The 20,770-nt window shown below is 41.8% G+C and overlaps 1 pseudogene; it reads right to left on the bottom strand.

Annotated features, from left to right (window-relative positions):
* Window positions 1–5: 5 nt before the first annotated feature.
* Window positions 6–18,163, bottom strand: LOC113097696 (zinc finger protein 462 pseudogene; annotated as a pseudogene).
* Between the last annotated feature and the right edge of the window lie 2,607 nt (window positions 18,164–20,770).

Below are 20,770 nucleotides of genomic sequence, written 5' to 3'. Positions count from 1 at the left end.
GGGTTGGTGTAGGAGCAGAGGGCACATTTAAGACATTGTTCTTCCCTTCGGGCTGTGCTCTGACTTCGGGCTGTGCTCTGACATTGTATGCTTGATACGGTAGTGACGAGCGATACCTTTCCGGGTGGAGCAGAAGTATTTGCACAGCTGGCATTTAAACAACGCATGCTTGTCGCTCTTCGCAACTTCGGGAAGCTTGAGGTCAAAGTCACAGGCCTCTGAGACTTCGGTCACACTGCTGCTGCTGCATTCAGCAACCGAATCCTCTCTTCTGGCTGGCGACTGGATAGCATTTGCTTTCAACATATCTGTGGCCGACTGGTTATGATATTTCTCATAGTGTATCTTCAGTTTCTCTAAAGTTCCATGTGTGTAAGGACATATCTTGCAGCGGTAAGCCCGTAGCCCTGTCTCTGGGTTTTGGATCGCTCATCTCCCTCATTAACCAGCTCGTTTACATGCTCAACATCATCGGCAAAGTCTTCAGCCGTGACTTTGATGGAAGGATGCCGTTTCTGGTAGTGTGTGAGAACTCCATGGATGCGAGAGTTCACGTAGGGACATTGTCTGCACTTGTAAACAGAGCTAGGGTTGATATCTGCCTCCTGAGCAAAGTCAGCAGCTTTCACTTTCATGCCTGGGTGTTTCTTGCCATAGTGGGTCAGAAGCCCGTGAAGACTGTTGTACTCAGACAAGCATACGGTGCACTGGTAAGGGTTATTTGAAATAGACGATGTGGCAGACAAAGAGAGATTAGCCTGTCGCTCATGTGTTGGGCGGCTGACTTCAACTGCAGCCTCTTCCTCCTGGTTGCTGTTAAATGGACTGGACATGGAAATATGTCCTTTGGGCAGATGTGGGAGCAGCTTTCAGGTGCTTTGTTTCCTTTGATAATGTCGAGTAGGACAGACTCGTCACCTTTGACGGCCCAAGGGTGCACCACTTGGTAATGGTTAGTAATATCCCAGATGGAGCACGCCTCAAAGGCACAATCTCTGCATTGGTAATGCTTAGTTTCAGAGTTCCCAGCTTGTCTGCTGTGGAAGTATCAGGACCAGCCCACAGTTTGCTAGCCATGTAGGTGTAGTCGACATTGTGCTCAGGATGGCGTCTTTGGTAATGCATGAGCAGCCCGCTTGGTTCAGCATGGGAGTATATGCACCACTCACAGTGATAACCAGCCTCCAACACGCCGTCCTGATAAGCCCAGTGTAAGATCGTCATAGCCGTGGCCTTCACTGTAGGATGATCCTTCTTCAAATGCTTCTTCAATGCATACACATAAGGAGATGTGTATACACAGTGTCTACACTTCAAAGATCGCAACGCCCTGGATTTTTCTGCTTCAGTAGCTACAGTTGCAGTGGATGTAGAACTTCCTGCTTGGGACATCTGTGCTCGTTCTCTCTGACTCCTGACCACAGCTGTGTGTCTACGGACGAGGTCGGCATTGGCTTTCACATCCCTGTGCTTCTTCTGGTAATGAATCAAGACCCCCTTCACAGTCCGGTTCCCGTAGTCGCAGTGCTGGCAGAAGAACAGCATTTCAGGTTCCCCTTTGTCAGATGCTCCTTTAGTGCTGGAATTACCTGACCCTTCAATCCCATTATTGTTCAATTGCTTCAGAAATTGTTTAGGAGGTGCGATCTGTAACTCATCCATGAGTTTCAGCAGTCCCGGAGTTGGGGGTGCTTGCTTTATGTACTTTGCCGTCACCTTAATCTCCGGATGTCGCTTTTGATAGTGGACCAGAACACCCACTACAGAGCGGTTGTTGTAGACACAGTGTTTGCAGTAATAAACATCTTCATCCAGAGCTGCAGGTGAGATGACGTTTGAAGACTTGGGGGTGCTCGTCAGGCTGTAGGTTGAATTGTTTGACAACTGTGCTCGGTCAACAGATATGACCCGCATGGTCTTCTGTATGCGGAAGTATGAGGCCTTTTGCTCCGGGTGCTTTTCTGATAATGGACCAATACTGAGTGCATGTTGGGACTTGAGAAAGAACAGACGTCACAGTCGTAAACCACCACATTACCACCAAACTTTCTCGAAGACCTTCAGTCTCAGCGTTTGCTTCTGCCGTTTTGCAGATGCTTTTTAAAGCAGGACTGGATGATGATCTGGACCCAGATGAGGTGGGGCTGAAACTCTTGGGCCCAGAATTCAAGATTCTCTCAGTGTTGGGATTCAGCAGCACCCTTATGAGGCTGATCGACCATGTAGCTGGAGAAGATCATGGCATTGTTGATCTTCACTGAAGGTGCATTCTTTGATAATGGGGCATCAGCTCCGCACATTTGGACTTGTGTAGGAACAGAAACGGCACATATACACCAGATCTGGCTGGTTAAAGTTCAAAAACGTTACTTTGCTTCTGGATGGTGTGTCATATAATGCTGGTCAGATCATTAAAGTTTGTTATATTCGATGAAACACCTCGAGACAACGGAAGACTGCGCTCTGATCCTCTGGGTCAGGATGTATCTGAAGCTAAACTTGATATAAGGGTGCATCCTCTGGTAGTGTGTGCTGACACTGCGAGCAGACTTGTTTTGGTACTCACAATGTTTACAGTAGAACAGGTTTCCAGGTTCTTCAGTATTGAATTCAGTGTTGTCTTGATATGTCTCTCTGCTATCTTGGCTGCTTTGATCTGGGACATCTTTAGATTCTAAAGAGGCACTGTAATTGTCTTCATCATCAGAAATGGTGACTTGAACCGGAATGTTTCTTGAGCTAAGTTTGGACTGCAGATTGCGTTTTCTTTTCCCAACACCACGCTCTGTCTGAACACTTCCAGAATTTCTAACAGGAAGGCGCTGCGTGTTGAAAGTGTAGTGCTGACTTCGAGCATCAGAGGATTCTCTCTCTTTGCTTGTTTCTAAATCGATGTGATTTCCATTCTCCTCCATATTATCATCCATCTCCTCAAGGTTAATCACATCTTCATGCTGTTGGCTTTGACTTATCTTGCTCTGGAGATTGTTTGCAATTTCATCAATCCTTGTCCGTTTTTTGACAGGAGAGAGATCCAAGGGCAAATCGTTGATGGACTTTCTTGCTGTCTTCCCAATAAAATGCTTCTTGGTTGAAAATCCAAGGATTGAGGTCTGAGTTTTCTGAACGAAGCTCAAGGAGCTGTAGGACTCGGACTCAGAATCTTGCTGCTCATTGGACGAGCCCTCTTGACCAGCGACTTGTGTTACATCACAGTATGAGTGTTTGTGTTGCTGGTGGACACGTAGACCTTTTTAGTGTGATGGTGGAAAAGTTACACAGTGAGCACCGATGTGGACCCTGCTGTTCATCGACTGCACTAGATTTTTTCCCGTTGATTTTAGAGCTGCCATTTCCTCCGTTTACTGGCACAGAGTGGTCAGACGGACCATCTACACTTTCACTGGTTAAGTCCATAGTGTCCCATTCAGAAGACCCACTGTGACATTGTTTGTGCGCGTCAAGTTTTATTGGGTTGGTGCAAAGAAAGGGGCACTTGTCACATTTATACACCGTAGCTTTGCCAGATAAGTGAATGTTCTCTATGTGACGAGAAATACTACGTCGGTGCATGGTCAAGAAGGAGCAGAAAGGGCACTGGAACCTGTTCATGTGTCTTTTGAATGGAACTCCTTTAGTTTCCAGCAGGTCATTATCCTCTTCTGACAGAAGCAGCTTAGTAGAATCCTCAGCTGACTCTGTGTAATTGGGATCATCCAAGTCACAGAGTTCATCATCTGAACTGCTTTTGGAATCATTAAGCATGCTGGCATCTAGATCCAGGCCAGACCTTGACATATCTGCCATGGTGAAAGTCGATCTCTCTGACAGTATGGAAGATCCTGTGCTGTTGGGTATTTTTGCTGTGAGCTGTGAGTACTGAAAACTTGATATCCCTGAAGTGGTCTTGAGTGATGCATTGCCAGAGGATCCTTTGATTGACGAGGGATTTGCAGAGGAACCTTCATTGCTCGCTAAATCATTCAGGTTTAAATTAGAGGTTGGAGTGCTTCTCCTGGATGAAGCCGAATCAGACTTGCTGGATCCCACACTTCCGTCATGCGTTTTGGGCTGTTGCAAGGATACCATGATCTTCACCATGTTATGGTGTTTCTTCATCATGTGATCGGCTAACTGCTGCCTTAGCGAAGTCTGAAACCCACACCACTCACAGTTAAAGCTTCCTCTTGACTGGGGCTTGATCATAGATTCCAGCACATTACGTTCTACATCCCCTGGCGACTCTTCACATTGTTCTTCTACGGAGGAGGCATCAGAGTCCAAATCCAAAACCTCTGCTCCAACAGGAGGAGCCGAGTGGCCTGGCAGACTTTCTTTATGATGCATTTTTTGGTGTTTCAGAATCCATGCTCTTTGTGGGGATTTATAAGTGCAATACTGGCAGGAAAAGACCGTTCCTACACCATCGTAAGTCATAGCACTGCAGCTGGCCTGCTTGGAAGTTTTGAGTGATCTTTCATCGCTTGCTTCTCCATGGACCTTCCTGGTGTGTTCACTGAGAAGAGAGCTGGATCTGAAGTACCGCACACAGAACTTGCACTGGAAAAATGGAGTTGACGTTTTGTTTGAAGGTTTTGCTGACTGGTTGTGTTTCATTTTCTTTGAATCGGAGATGTGCCCAAGGTCTTTGTTAAATGGTTTAATACCTGAAACATGAACAGAGAAAGACAAACTATTTCAAACAAGTTTAGCTCTTCTTATGTCTTTTGTATCTTCTGCATCTTCTAATGTAATGTTTAATTATTTCTGAATCACAAATGTTGATATACCTGCTTCCTTTTTCAAAGAGTCGTAATTGTGATTGCTCAAGTCTTCCTCATCCTCTGTTTGGCTGAGCGAGTGTAACGAGTTAGACCTGGATCTTCTGGGTGACCCTTCACCTTCTCCCACTTCTGCGGGCTGCAGGAAGGCTGTGTGGACGTCTTCTACGTGCACCTTGAGCTCATCATTCGACTCTGCACGGAAATCACAACCATCACACTGCAGCACTTCCATCGCTTAGGACTCCCTGGAAAATTAGGGAAACCTGGTTAGGGACAGAAAGAAAGAAAGGGTGAGAATCAGAGTACAGAAACACAGGCTGTAAACAAACACTTGGAAAGGAAATTTTGGAGCATTGTTTTTCACAGCAAGTCGAAAGCAATCTGAAATTCTGAAAAGGCAGAATTCAACAGAAGAATGTTTCTTTTTTTTGGCGAGTGGTCAGTCTGCTCCAAGAACAATAGCTGAGGAGGGATTATGGGCTGATTTGTTCCAATTTTTTATTACCCAGGGATAAGCCTCAGCTGGAGCACACCAGTGGGCCTTGGTATTTACATCAGCATGTTCCATCAGATTGCATCAAGCCCTTCTGAAATAAGATTGAGTGAATCCGCAGAGGGATGAGGAATGCTCAGAGTTTCAGAGATGTTGTGCAAATACAAAGGATTATGGGGCGGGCCGTCACTTGGAGGTGGCATTATTGTGTCCTGTGATCTGAGAGCACCCAGCAACGATAGCAATCAATGAGCTGAAACAAAGTATGATTCCAGGCCTGATCAATACTTTTTCATTAATGCTCGCACAGCTGCCAAAATTCAACACTTACACAGGTTTGTCTGTTCACGAATCCCTTCTGTATTTGGGGATATTGCAATATTTAATTAGACTGCACTGAACATTTTATATACCAATAGAACTTCACCATGAAAATCTACAAACTGATCCAGAAATTACAGAGAGTATGTTATGAACACACGACTAGAATAAAACTAATTCAGCACTAACCTTATGTAAACCTTATATCCAAAAATACATATAAAACCACAACTGCCGCTTTTCTCTGTAATACCAAGCAATGGTAAAAGACCACGTACAGAAACAGCAAACATGTTTTTCTTTCATCATGGGTCATTCTTTATCTGATCTGTGTGGCAAGGACATGAATCTTAACATGAACTCAACAACAGGAATGCATTTAGCAGTCATACAGCAAGGTACTAACGGTAGATCTGAAAACCATCAACACAAACCAGAGTAAATCTTCAGCCTTGGCTAGACCAGGACAAATTTCTGCAAGAAAAGGCCTCAATGTCACGGCCAGTGTTTAATGGGTTTAGTGCAATGCCACACACTGGAGGAGGCTGTAAATGCTGTAAAAACAAACAAAATAGACTCTACCTGGATCTTAGCCAGTCATTCTAAGAGCACAATACAAACCATTTTTACCGGTTGTGAGGACAAATTGATAGAAAATCAGAGATTAGACTTCTAATTCACAAAGGAACCAAAATACTATCAAGGACCTGCAATCATTATTAAAATGAACTATAGTTATCGTAGAACACTTGCTATAAATATGATGCAAAGTCAATATCCACTAATACATTTCACTTTTCTTATTTTGAACGAATATCATTTCATGCAATTCTAAAGCGAAAAATTTGGTTTCATCAAAAGCCAATAAAACCTTCTACTGATCTAACCAAGGCCATGTGTTTGGGTAAAAAATAATATTGAAGAATATAAGAATCTTTCATGGTGTAATCAGAACCCTAACAGATAAAATGAAGGGTTGCACTTGATTTTGATTGTCAACTTTAGATATTATACCATCAATAGGTACCTTTGTAACTACGTTTCTTAACTGTCATAAGTGTATTGGTAGACTGTTAGGTTAGGGTTTGTTGAATAATGTACTTGCAAAGTTGGCCTGCTCGCAGTCTGTTGAATGTCTGTTAGCAGATATTAAGCAGTCTACTAATAATCTAATGACTGCTAGTTTAATTAAAGTCCAGCAAATTATTTAAAGTGGACTATGAAAATTAAGTGTTATCAAATTAAGTCCCATCCTACATTATTGTTGCTTCACCCACCTGATGAAAATACTAAAATTATGGCAATATCACATCATGTCTGGCATACAAAAGGTGCATTGTGAGTTATAGCATCAGTGCTTATGGGTTTAATAAGCGTTAAAAACCCATCAAACTAACAAATGCAATAGTTGTACAGACACTAGACTAAAAACTGGTTTTATGGCTGAATGGTTGGAATTCCTGATAGATGAGAAGATCTTGCTTGTTTAGAATAAAGACATCTGAGCTCTCACACCTATGGCTTATCACCTGTTGCCTCAAACAGTAAAAGCAGACACTGGTTTCAACCTTCATTCCCAGTGTGTCCCAGGGCAGGTTCGCCCATTGTCTCTCGAGGTTGTGTTTCAGCTCTGCCCTGATGTGTTCCAGCACTCGAGAGGAACTCAAACTAACACTCATCTCGACAGCCATATCTGACAAACCATGAAGACTGGTAGAGGAGGAAAACACAAATGTAAAAATAGCAGACCTTAAACAACACAAATCGCCCTTAGCAGCCCATCCGGCGGAGCGTCAGACACTTCCAGGATAATGGGGTGAAATCTGTAAAGCTTTCATGTGCTTGGTGCGTCTCTGACAGCCACTGAGCACCAGATCCTTTGAGCTTCAAGGGCAGCCATTTTAAGAGCAGCAATGTGTGCTGAGGTGTTGAGACAGAGCGTAACATGGACTCCCAGATCTGATCCTCTCGCTGCCACTGGAGAGCAGCTGACAGATCTATCTAGCAGATGTAACGCACCCAAAACCTTCCGCCTGCACAGCTCAGCAGAAGCACAGGGAAAAACCTTCTGGCGTGCCAGCCTGAGCTCAGCGTGTCATAGTTTCAACATCTTGGGATATTAAAAAAACATATCACATTTTACATGTGGCAGAAGCTTTTACCCAAAGTAATTTACAGAGCATTCAATGGTGTGCAAATGGGGAATGTATAGAGCTGGGCAAAAGACTTTGCCACATTAGACGCTTCTCAAAAACACTTGGCTATAACACTTGTGGAAACTTCTCCAAGACGTTAGAAGAACCTACCAGCAAACTTTCCTATAAATGGTGCACAGGTGTATTTAGGACAAAGCAATGTGTGGATGCACCAAATATCAACATGATAAATAAATAACTCTTACAAGCGGGGCCTAAACTTCTTGAACTACTGTATCTTGGCGACTGGTTGTTGACTGGAGAAGTTTCCTACTGGCACATTAAAGTAAATGACATGAATAATTTTGTCAAGCATCTTGTATGCCAAAGACTTTAACACAGTATATGAGAATTGCGAGATCTAACAGTTTTCATGTGTACGTTTTTGCAATTTTTTAAATCTTGCGTTTTTTCCCCATTTCCTGTAAAAATTTGTCATGGCAACGTGTTTTCCAATACTTCAACTCAAAATATTTTTTCCAAACAAGTTACACAAGATTCAACTAGACAAGATACAGTATGTTGAAATGACTTGCTCAGACAATCTGATTATAAACTAAAACTTGAGTTCAATTGCTGCTTTAAAAGTTTTTTTTAGTAACCCACTTCCCTCATCTTTTTTTAAACATGAATAGCCGCTTACATTAATATCTTGATTTCACTGCTGTCAATACTAAATTAAAAGACATTTTGTCACCATGACCCTTAACCAGTCTAACTGTAACTGACTAGTCTTATCTGGTTGACTGCTGACTTGTTGGTTTTGTCCATGCACTCTCACAGGACAGAGTCAAGAGTCTCTCATGTCCTCAAAACGAGCTTAGAGGAACTAAAGCTTCACGAGGGGGTCTAAAAATGCAAAGCATGCCTGGACTTCCCTCTTTCAAAGCTCACAAAACATCTGCAGCCTTGGGCTAAGAATGAGGAAGACCAGAGAGCAATGGGAACAAAAACTTGTCCGACCAGGACACCTGCGAGACCTTTCAATCCCATCGCAAACCAGATTCCAAAGTCTACTGATGTTAGTTAATCACCAACCGGCTGACCTGCCTTATACAGCCTCCTCTATACAGATCCCAGCGCAGCCGCCCCTCTCAAAGACACTCGCAGAATAAGCCAACATTAAGCTGATTAGAAGTAGAAGGGTTTTGTCCTTAACCGTTTGCCCACCATCCCACACAACAGAGGAACAGATGGGGTCATGACTGAAGATTACACTCTCTGCCTAAACATTCACATTCTTCATTATATTCACCAGAAACATCTAATCAGCTCTCATGAATGAATAAAGACGCACTTATTAACAACATTTTCAGCAAATTAATTGAGGGTTGATGGTACAAAATGTATTAAATGGTTCAAGACCTTCAAAATACACAATATATATATATATACATATATTTTCAATTATTTTTTAAGTTCCACTTTTCATGTACGGGTCATTTTTGACCCGGATACATATGGTGTCCCATGGACCATTCTCACATTTTTTCAGTGATGTAATGTAATGACGTAAAATACTTTTTATTTTATACAAAATCTATTTATGCATCTGTGTCTGCAGTTTAAATGCATCCATGTCTCCTCTTGAGAGACATAAACTGTGTAAACACATCTAAATGCCATTTCAGATGCAGATTCCAGAAATGTTTTCTTATGTTGGAATGAAACACAGATTAAGTGCTTCTTATTCTTACACAAATATACAAAATGGAAGAAATAGTTAAAACTGAAGACATTCTTGCTACTCAAGCGGTGTATGAACATTTACTTGTTTATCGCAAAATTGCAAAATTCGCTTTTTTGTATATCTCACACACCTTTGGGACTGAACTTTATTGATGAACCACTGCAGCATGAAAAACATATAACTTTTTTCATCTGAAAGTGTATGCAAGTAAAATTAATTTATTTTGTGTGAAAAATTTTCAGAGTAATATTTATGTTGTTTTGATGTTTTGTTAGAAATAAATATGCAAGTTTCATAAATTTGGACTGTTTTGGGAACTCGTGACATAAGAATTACTGGTTTTATTAGATTATGACAAACATACCCAGAACGAGAAAACAGTATATGATTTTGAGTGCATTATGAGGGTTAAAAACTGATATTTTAATTCCCAGTGGCACTGTTTCCTCAAACACTTCTCTGTCCTTCCACAGTCTGGAGATACAGGAACTGAAGATCTGGTTCTTTCACTTCATGTCTGTGCAGACGGGTGGAACGGGATCTTCAGCGTGCGGTTAGGAGCATGTGCAGATCTCACTGCAGGACCGACCGGTTATATAAGCTTATATAAACCACACGACAGGGTCGATCGACAGATCCAGGGCCAGAGATGTCAAAAGTACTGCTTCTTCAGTTGATGTGGAAATAGAATGAGCATAAAGACAGCGATCTGAGTTCACTTGGGTTGATTTCCCCCCCAGGAGTGATTGACCAAAAGCAAGAGGTGTAATAGTGTGCAAGGCTGCAGAGGAACACAGGGTAACTTCTGAGAACTGAAGGCCTTTCTCACATTGGCTGATGTTACTGTTCATGAGTTCTTCATCAGGAGAACACTGAATAACAGTGTGCATGCTCTCCGAAAACAGCTCATGTGGACAAGCCAGAGGACTACTGGACAGATGAGACCAAAAGAGCATTTTTTGGTTTATATGAGCAGTGTTCTGTTTGGAGAAAAGAACACACTGCATTCCAGCACAAGAACCTCATTCCATCTGTGGAACATGGAGATGGTAGTTCCATGGTTTGGGTCTGTTTATCCCCTCGTAGAGCACACAAAGCTGCCCGAATAACCCTGGACTGAGGCTCTGTGCGTTCTGAAGCTGGAGAACGCTCCAGAACTCCTTCGATCGCACGGCGCTCCAGATCACGAGAGGCCAGAGAAGAAGAGGAAACGCAGCGAGACGTTCGGTTTCAGTCACGCTAGCCGAAACTTCTCATTACAGCAGGAGAACAGCTCTGCTAACCTCCAGTTCCTCAAAGCGCTCGGTCATGTGCTGTCCCTCAATAGAGGAAGTCTCAGATGATTCTCATGATAAAGCTCGGGCCGTGCCAAACTCCTGCCAGATGAGATCAGACACACAAACAGTTCCTGTTCTCACTCCAGTTTCCTGATAAACCGGATTGAAAAAAGTGCCACGAGTAACTCATAACGACGACTCCAACCGTGTGCAGCATCACGTCAACAACAGCCTCCGAGAGCCTTCCAGAACCCAGGAAAATATAAGATTCAGCTTCATGGGCTCAGAAATACACGCACTACCAGTCAAAACTCAAAGGCTTTATTTAACCAAAAATTCAGGAAAAATCTGTAATATTATTCTAATGTAAATCATCTGTTTTCTGTGTGAATCTGTGTTAAAGTGTAATTTATTTCTGTGATGCTCCGCTGTATTTTCAGCATCATTCCTCCAGTCTTCAGTGTCACATGATCTTCAGAAATCAGAATAACTGTGATAAATTACAAACGTTTGGGGTGAAATGAAAGATTATGATTATTTTCAACACTGATAATAACCAGAAATGTTTCTCGAGCAGTAAATCATAATATTATTCTGATTTCTGAAGATCATGTGACACTGAAGACTGGAGGAATGATGCTGAAAATACAGAAATAAATTACACTTTAACACAGATTCACACAGAAAACAGCTGTTTTAAATGGTAATAATATTTCACATTATTAATGATTTTACTGTATTTTTCATTAAATAAAGGCATCCTTGGTGAGCAGAAGCGACTAAATCACTTTAAAAAATCCAGACATTTGAGGTTTAATGTTATCATTTTAACACAATTTAACAAACAAATGCAAAGATCCGAATCTAATACAAGAACACAGAAACTGCCTCTCATTCGACGATCCAAACATGAATCAAACATGACTATTTCCCGACATTCACATCAACAGATGTGAGATCTTCTGGAGTGATGTGCTCATAATCTTCTTCCTCCATCCAAATCATCTGCTTTTATGTTTCAAAGCAAATCCCTTCCAGGAAGCATATGGCAGCAGAAATAGGTCAGCCATTAACAAACCAACATGAAGCTTCAGAGACGCATCCAACACAAGCCCTTCCCAAGGGTCCAGTTAACCCCTTCTGCTCAAACACTAGCTCAGTTCTCCACTCGTCTGTCCATGAGCGAGACAATCAACCTCCCCAGAGACTCCACTCTCTATAAAACACACAGCAATGGACTGAGAGATCAGCAGTGTCCCACCAGAAACAGAAAACAGCTACAACACTGCTTCTACACAACGGCTCCGCAGACAACCAAATATTGGGTAAATATCATTTTAGACATTATTGAGTTGCTCTGTCTCGCTCCTCTATGAATCAGTGTTGTGGAATGAATCGTATGAATGATTCAACGACTCATTTCTAAAAACAGCCGATTGTTTCGATCATCAGACTGGGTTCTTCAGCTCTAACACTGAAGATGACTTCAGAGCGGCTGAATGAGTTGGTTTGCGTGAGTCTCCTGTAATCAGGTGATAATCATTCACCTCAGGAGTTGCAACAGAAACCACTTCTTGCTCAACTCTGGAGAAGAGAAGACTGAGAGAAAACACAAACGTCATCGCATCCACAGACATTCTTTACATGAACGCAGTGTTTTAGGAAACACAACTGTAGAACAGCATTAATAATCTCACATGACACAGGGTCTTAAAAGGGATCTTTCCAAGAAGGACAATTCTGACTTTATTTCTTCAAGAAAAGTCTAAGACTCAGCAGATTTCTAGCACACTTTCACAGCTCTATAACAAAAATATCATCAAAAGTCCAATAGTTATGATCTATGAATTTCTAAAATATATATTTCTTGTATGTTTTTGTATTTTAATTGTTGTAGAAACTATCAGAAATGTTTCTTGAGCAGTAAATCATCATATTATTCTGATTTCTGAAGATCATGTGACACTGAAGACTGGAGGAATGATGCTGAAAATACAGAAATACATTACACTTTAACACAGATTCACACAGAAAACAGATGATTTACACTACAATAATATTTCACTGTTTTTACTGTATTTTTGATAAAATAAAAGCATCCTTGGTGAGCAGCAGCGACAAAATAAATAATAATTAAAAAATCTTAATTATTGCATTTGAGGTTATATGTTTTCATCTTGTGTTCGACTGATACAACTTAATTTTGTGGGTTCCAATTATTATTTAAATATTAATAATTATTTTAACATTTTATATATACAAACCGACTTATTAATAAAATAAAATGAATTTTAGTTTTATTTAAAAAAAACAAAAACAAATAAAAATAGTAAATTATGACAAAAAAAACAGCAAACAGATCGAAACAGTATAAAAACGGCTGTATATAATATTAACACTTCATATTTGTATCAAATGATCTGTGTGTACTCTGTTGTAAATCGGGATGTTTCCAGTGCATCTGTGAGCTGCTGTTTCCAGTGAACAGGACACCACAAACCAGGACTATAATCAGAAAACAGGATGTCTACAATCCTAAAAATAAAGCTTTTTACTGGCATCGATGGTTTCATTGAGAAACTTGAACATCCAGAACCAACAGCTCCAGCGTCTCTAACGCAGCCCAAACACTGAATCAGACGAGATCTTCTGAAACAAGCGTCTCTAAACCGTCAGCATCTGAGCAGAAAACATCAGCGCCGCTTCAATCCAGATCCACCATTACACTGAACAATAAACACATTAGCATTTCAACCATTTCCACTCCAGCTGCTCGAACATTTCACCAGATATCACAACGAAACGCCAAGCACTGAATTAAAGAGAAGCATGACTCAAACAGTGTTTTATTGTAAAACATACTACGAAAAATCCCTGAAAATCAATGTGTAGTGAGTCTGACCACATGCTTCACATGAAGCCATGATGTGCGTCTGATATCTGCTCTGCGCCGTATCAATTCAAACATGCTCTTTACACTTATGACCAAAGTCTCAGACACAATCTCCGCTCTGCATCACTGAAAGCGTCATTCTTCATCCTCTCTGAGCGTCAGTAATTGCCGGCCTCAGGCGTGGGAACGCTTCGTCTAATGATGATGGATGAAACTCTGGGAGATCCAACATTTAACAAGGTCACGTTTCCACAAGCACTTTAACACCCATCTGATCACCAAACACTCAGATATTTCATTAGCACGTTTGATCACGGGTGTGTAACCTGTATTCTTCATCTCAAACCCAAATCATCTGAAAACACTCATTCTACAGTAATAGAAACTACAGCTCTATCCATATCTTGAGGGTGAAGAGTGAGTGAAGTTACTGAACAAATGCTGATTACGGGATACACACACTATCTGTCATCCGTGGAGCTGTCGTCTGATCAAGATCTGTTCAATGCATTTGAAACTTCTCCTTTAAAACTGGGAGAAAACTCAAGAGTGAAGCAGAGAAACCCTACGCATGCTCATGAAGAAACCAGAATCTGAACATGAAGGATGTCAAACACTCAGATCTATAAATAGCAGCACAACATGCCGATGTCCCATGTCCACATTCACACGCATCGCTCTCCAGAGACTCCACGGCACCCAACCGAACTCCTACAGTAATATTAACTCACGGACGCGAGCGTCTTCAATATTTGATCAGACCTGGACACTGGCATCTCACACACCGCCGCTGAGGAACACAGACGTCTACAGTGATGCTGAAAATACAGCGGAGCATCACCGAAATAAATTACACTTTAACACAGGTTCACACAGAAAACAGATGATTTACTTTAGAATAATATTCCACTATTTAACAGCATTTTAGAATGCATTGAATCAAATAGATGCAGCTTTAGTGAACGGAATAGTTAAAAACATTTAAACTCTTAATTACTCATATTAATCATGATAATAAGACGGTAATTGTTGTTTATATGCATCTCTGGTTGAGAAGCACTGCTATAAACCTCCTCTCACCGTCACATTAGACTCAAATAATCTGATAATAACAGCGTGTCTGGATGAGGAGGTTCTTATGTAAGTTTGTGAACTCTTAAATCATGCTCGATCAGCTCTGAGGAGAGGAAAGATCATCGTGTGGTCTCCAGAGTCTCGTTCTGGAGCAGATTTCAGACTGATCTGTGGTCAGAGGAACCAGCAGAACCCAGACGTCCTCACAAACTCAAAAACACATCCACATACTGTCACATCTGTGCTTCTGCAGTCTGATCACAGTCATCTCCAGAATACAATTCCACTATAAACACAGTGTTTTAAACTCCACCAATCTACTAGAACAATCTACTGAACGAAAACAGTGTGAAGTCAATGAAGAAAACACTGTGGATTTCTGTTTTTATTGTGTTATAATAACAACAATATCTGTATTATTATTATTAGTGCTGTCAAACGATTAATCACATCCAAAATAAACGTTTATGTTTACATAGTGTGTGTGTGTACTGTTATATTATGCACATATACGTAAATACACACACATACAGTATACTGAACATATTTACATGAGTATACTTATATTTGTTATATGTATATTATATAGAAATGTATTTAAATATATAAACATAACATTTCTCTCATGTGTGTGTGTTTACAAACATGCATAATAATTAAATAGACACATTTATAATGCAAATAAAAGCTTTTATATTTGGAAGTGATTAATCATTTGTCAGCACTGATTATTACTATTCTCCTTCAGTTAAGCAGCGCTAGTTATGAGCCAAAGCAGGTTATGTAAATAATCGCAGCAGAAGCTTATATAAACTATGCTTCTTTAGATAAGACCGAGTGTGTGAGAGACTCCAGCGCATCACGTCAAGAAAGCGTCCACTGAACCATTTCAATTGGCTTTTGTCTCTGTGTCTTCTCTCTCTGTGTCAGGACGCCTGAGGAACATTCTGTGTGTTTCGGCCTCGTCCCAATGAAAGGTCCATTTTATATCTCAGGTCACTCGACCGTCAAACTGGAAGGCCTTCAGCGTCCTGAAAGACTGAAACACAGCACGCTTCTGCTGCAGGACGCTCTCCTCACTAGAGCCTGATCTCAAGATGAGTTAGAGAGGAACGTCTGAGACGGAGCTGGCGTTACGATGGAGAACCAACATCATTACATCACACGACAGAAGTCAGGACGGACAGCGAAGAAAGCAGAAGGACGTCTGGAGCCACGGGACGCTTCTCTTTTACTGAAACACTCACTAACAGCAGAATACACAGCTGTAAGTGTGGAGTAAAGTCAACAGGTCCTACATCTACAGCGGTTCTGAACCCTAGAGAGCTCCGTGCTGTCTACATAGGGCTCATATTACCAACATAGACTCGGCTCAGTAGAGTCTGACATTAACATGCTGCTTGGTTAGTGACAGGTAAAACCATCAGTTCTTCTTCTTTAACTGAGGAAGTGATCAGACACGCTTGCTCTGAGATCATACATGCACTGAAAACACTTGTTAAACCCGAAGCCCTGTAAAGAGCCGCTCTTTCTGACGATGCTGTGTATGTAGGGCTGGGAACAGCTCAGGTTTACTCTGTTGACTTCACCCTCATTGCTTCATCATTAAAAATAGATCATGCCTTTGTGTGAATGCATTCGTTTTCTGTGTTCAACATGAGAAAGAGACAATACAGAGCTTCACTGAGAGTCATGAACAGATCTCCACCCATCTACATGATCAATGTTCAATACGACACCACCCGTCGCTGACAGTGTGTTCTCTCCAGAGGAGTGTTTTACTGAAACAGAGAGGAACAAGGAGCTTCATGAAAGTGGGTCACGCTGAGTTTGAACCAGGACCATCATCATCATCATCATCATCACCGTGTGCTCAACAGTTGCATAAGACGCTTTCAGCTTTTCCAGGTCAGACGCTCGACCAGATCAAAGTCATTACTGAGAAACCACACACATATCCCCTAAAATCCTCCCGAAACACAGCTGAGACTGTTGGAGGAGGAAGAACTCAGAGACAAATTAAATCATCCATAAAACACTACAAGCTGTTTGTTGCATTCTATCAGCAGTGAAAACATGAAGAAGAGTGACCTCCCAGCCTCGATCCACCTGGAGAAGCTGCTGAGAAACACCAGACAGCAGCAGGACACGAGAGAAACCTGTCTGCCCTGACATCAGAGACGGGCCTCCATTTTGAGCTGCTCTGGTCTGCGTCTGTCGCATTGAGAGTGTGTGTGTGTGTGTGTGTGTGTGTGTGTGTGTGGAGCGCTGTCTTTGTCAGCGGGATTTCACAGTGGCCAGAGCGATTGCAGAAGGACACACACACACACACACACACACACAGTCAGAGCCAATGGAGAAACAACCGCCTTCTACCAAAAAAGCTTTGACGGTGTGCAACGCTGAACATGACACACACACACACACACACGTCAGATTATTACCCTTCAGCCAGACAAGTGCACAAACATTCATCTCACTTCCAGCCGGGAGCTTCAGATCTGCTCCCAAACACACACAGGTGCATAAAGAGAAGCGAAAGAAAAGTTGAGCATGTGCAAGTTCTTCGTTCTTTGAGCCATGCATGCATTCACTAAAATGAAACTAAACTTCATTTCTGAGTCTGTGAGATGTTCTCCAGAGGAGCGCCTGTAGGCCACTCTAGAACATTACAGACGCGATAAACTCAACGTTTTACTCCAAAAGCGATATCGCGGTTTACCGCGGTATAATATATGATCGCGGGGCAAACTTCAGGCAGAATCGCGTGCGAACGAGCGTGAAATGTGAGCCGACGCGCGTCCAGCTCCACGCAGGGGGCAGTGACAGCAGAAGTCCACCTTTGTTCTCCAGACTCCATTTTCTGGAGAAGCCTCGGTGTCATTCTACACCTGCGGCGACAAACACCTGGAGCGCGTCGCGGGAAACGACACGGTGTTATCACGCTACACTGAAACACTCTGGTCACGTCACGGGAGCGTCGCGTCGCGTCGCGTCCGTCTGTGACTGCCTGACTAATGGACGCGGAGCTCCGAATCCGTGCAATGGCTTCCAGAAAGCGCCCGTCACATTGCGTTTCACCGCTCGGACGCGCTCACCGGCGGCGCGACGCGGAGACGCTCCAGCAACGCGTCACTGCACGAGCTCCAATGTGCCCGTTTTTGGAGGATTCGCTCGGTTTGGGCTCCTCTCGGGTCTGGGAAGCATTAAAAGCGCATTTCCAGGTCCGTCTCCACGGATCCCGAGCTCCAGCGCGGTTTATGGAGCGAGGCGAGCTGAGAAACCGAATACTCACGGCTGGATCCTGGATCTTCTGCGAACTTGTTCCCGGTCTAGAGCTGCAGGATGTTCGCCATCTTCCCTCTCGCTTCTCCTCCTCCTTCCTCTTCTTCTTCTTCTTCTTCTTCTTCAGTGCAGCAGCTGCAGATGACCTGAGCTCCGGCTGTCTCTGAATAATGAGCAGCCTCAGAGACAAGGAAGACAATCTGCTCAGCAGGCAACACAAAGAAGTTCTGGAGTCTAGCAAGCACCAGAGGGTGCACAAGAGTTTGCGATGAGACAGAGAGACAGGAGGAAGGTCCACAGAGCCTCTCATGACTCCAGCAGCAGTGGAGCTCAAACATGGAGCCTCACGGCGCTCGCGACGCGTTATCAGGCGGACGCGTCACTCCAGCCCTCGCGCGCGTCTCTCGGGTTCTCCAGCAGCAGGAACCTTTCCTCGGGGTTCGCGGGTCTGGAGCTCATTATCCAGCGCAGTTTAAACACCACAGTCACGTGATGATGTTTAAGCGTCACTGAGTCCAAATAAATGTTTCTTTATGAATCTCGTGGATGTGTTTGTGTAGATGATGATTTCATCTGGTGTACAATGTTCTCCAGTGATGCTGATAATATCTCATGTTTTAACACATCTGACTACAGGGAACGTTCTCACAATGTTTTTTAAGAGTTAGTGATATTGATCTAAGAAAACAAATATTTAATGGTACGTTAATGTTATTTTTATAAGCTATACATTCTCTAAATGTTGAGAAACGTTAATACAACAACGTTTTTTAAGAGTTATATTGATGTTAGGAAAATTGTCTTATTTTATGGAATCTTTTATATACTTTATATGATATAATTGATAAAATCTATAATATTTTATATTAATTATATCTCATACATAACATTTGATGTAATTTGTAATTGAATGTTCTCATAATGTTGAGAGAAAACGTGTTATATTTGAGATAAAAAAAATATTAAGTTTTTTTTTTTAAACTTTGTATGAAACATTTTTGGAACCTTAAAACAATGTTCTAATCACAACAAGAAAACTAGACATTGTAACGTTCTTAGAATATTGAATGTTAATGTTCAAATAACATTTTATGTAGAGTGAAAATAAAATGTAAGAAAGGTTTTTGTAACCTTTAAAAGAAATGCTATAATCATGACAGGAAGCTATAGACGTTTCAAGGTTTAAAAACCATTTTAAAACAATGTTCCCACATCATTTGTAATAAAGCTTGTTTGTTGTGGTTGTGGCTGAGTAGAAGGAACACATCTGATCTGATTCCCATCTGAAGCTGTTAAACAGATAATGAACATGTATTCAGTTTACATCAGCGCCTGAAGACATGATGCAGAACATCATTCACAATCAGACTGCATGCTGGGAAAAACCTGCACGCTTGTTTCCTCCGTTCGTCTCTTGACACAATGGTTAATTAGATCTTTAGCTGCTCTTAACGACTAATTCATAAATCATAACTCAATGTCCTGACTGACACAGAACACCAGTAAGTGTGACAGAATCATAAATCTGTGTTACTAGCGATGTTTTCTGTTTCAGCTTTGAATGACATGCAGCATGATGCTCGACTCAGATGGTCATGGGTTCGATTCCCAAGGAATGCATGAACTCTCTTTTGGAATAAAGAGTCTTCCAAACACGTAAATGTAAATCCAATGCAATAAATGCATCAACATGTGAAGAATGTGTCAGTAAAGTCAAACTTAAACTTGTTAAAGAGCACTTAAACTCAAAATAAAACCAATGTATATCGATGAAAGAGAGCAGAAGATTAGTCTCAGGTGAGTTCTAGATCTTTTTTACCTGCTAGACTTCACCGCGTCATGTTTCTGGTAAATATTTGGACACAAAGACAGGTGTAATAGACAGCGCTGATCACTTACCAAAGTATTTCCCCTCAGGACTCACACCTCACTAATTGTGTTTCACATGTTTAGCAACGTCTTAGAAGAGCAGCGCAGTCATTACTGTCCTAAACACCTGACGAGAGTCAGATAAACTGACAGATGTGACTACATTTAGAGTCAAATATCAGCATAAAACCACATTTACAACAAGTTTTACCAGTGCAGTGAATGGGTGCCGTCAGAATGAGAGTCTGATAAAAACATCACAATAATCCACAGCACTCCAGTCCATCAATGAACATCTGGAGAAGACAAAACCTGAAACACATCCAGCATTAAGATGATTTTAACTCAAACACATAGAGTCTATAATCATAATAACACTTCCTCCAGTTAAAAAGTGTTCTGGTCTGAATCAGGAGAGAAATCTGCACAGATCAAGCAGCGTTTAAACAAATATGTGTCTGGATTTAGATGTGAGAGACAGCAGATGCCCTTTTTCAGTGGAGGAAGTGATGTTTTTATCAGACTCTCATTCTGACGGCACCCATTCACTGCAGAGCATCCATTGATGAGACACTGATGCAGTGCTACATTTCTACAAACCTCATGAAGAAACAAACTCATCCTGATCTCTGATGAACTGAGAGAACATTTTTATTTTTGCCCAAACTATTTTTAGTAAAAAGAAATTAAAGTTTGTAAATTTGTTGAGGGAAATGCATGCTCAGGCGTGTTCTAAGCTCCTCTGAAGAACCCTGAGTGCCAGTGAAGAAGCGGCGTTCTTGAGATGTTCAGAGGAGGCTGATCTGGGATCAGGGTGGGCAGGATCACGCTGTCTGAACATATGGCCGGCGCAGTAAATCTGATTAATTTGGGAGGACCAGGACAGACT

Source organism: Carassius auratus, unplaced genomic scaffold, assembly GCF_003368295.1.
Source record: "Carassius auratus strain Wakin unplaced genomic scaffold, ASM336829v1 scaf_tig00216376, whole genome shotgun sequence".
In the NCBI taxonomy this organism is placed as follows: Eukaryota; Metazoa; Chordata; class Actinopteri; order Cypriniformes; family Cyprinidae; genus Carassius; species Carassius auratus.
Note: the sequence above shows the minus strand (reverse complement) of the source record. Positions and strands in the feature narration are given on the sequence as shown.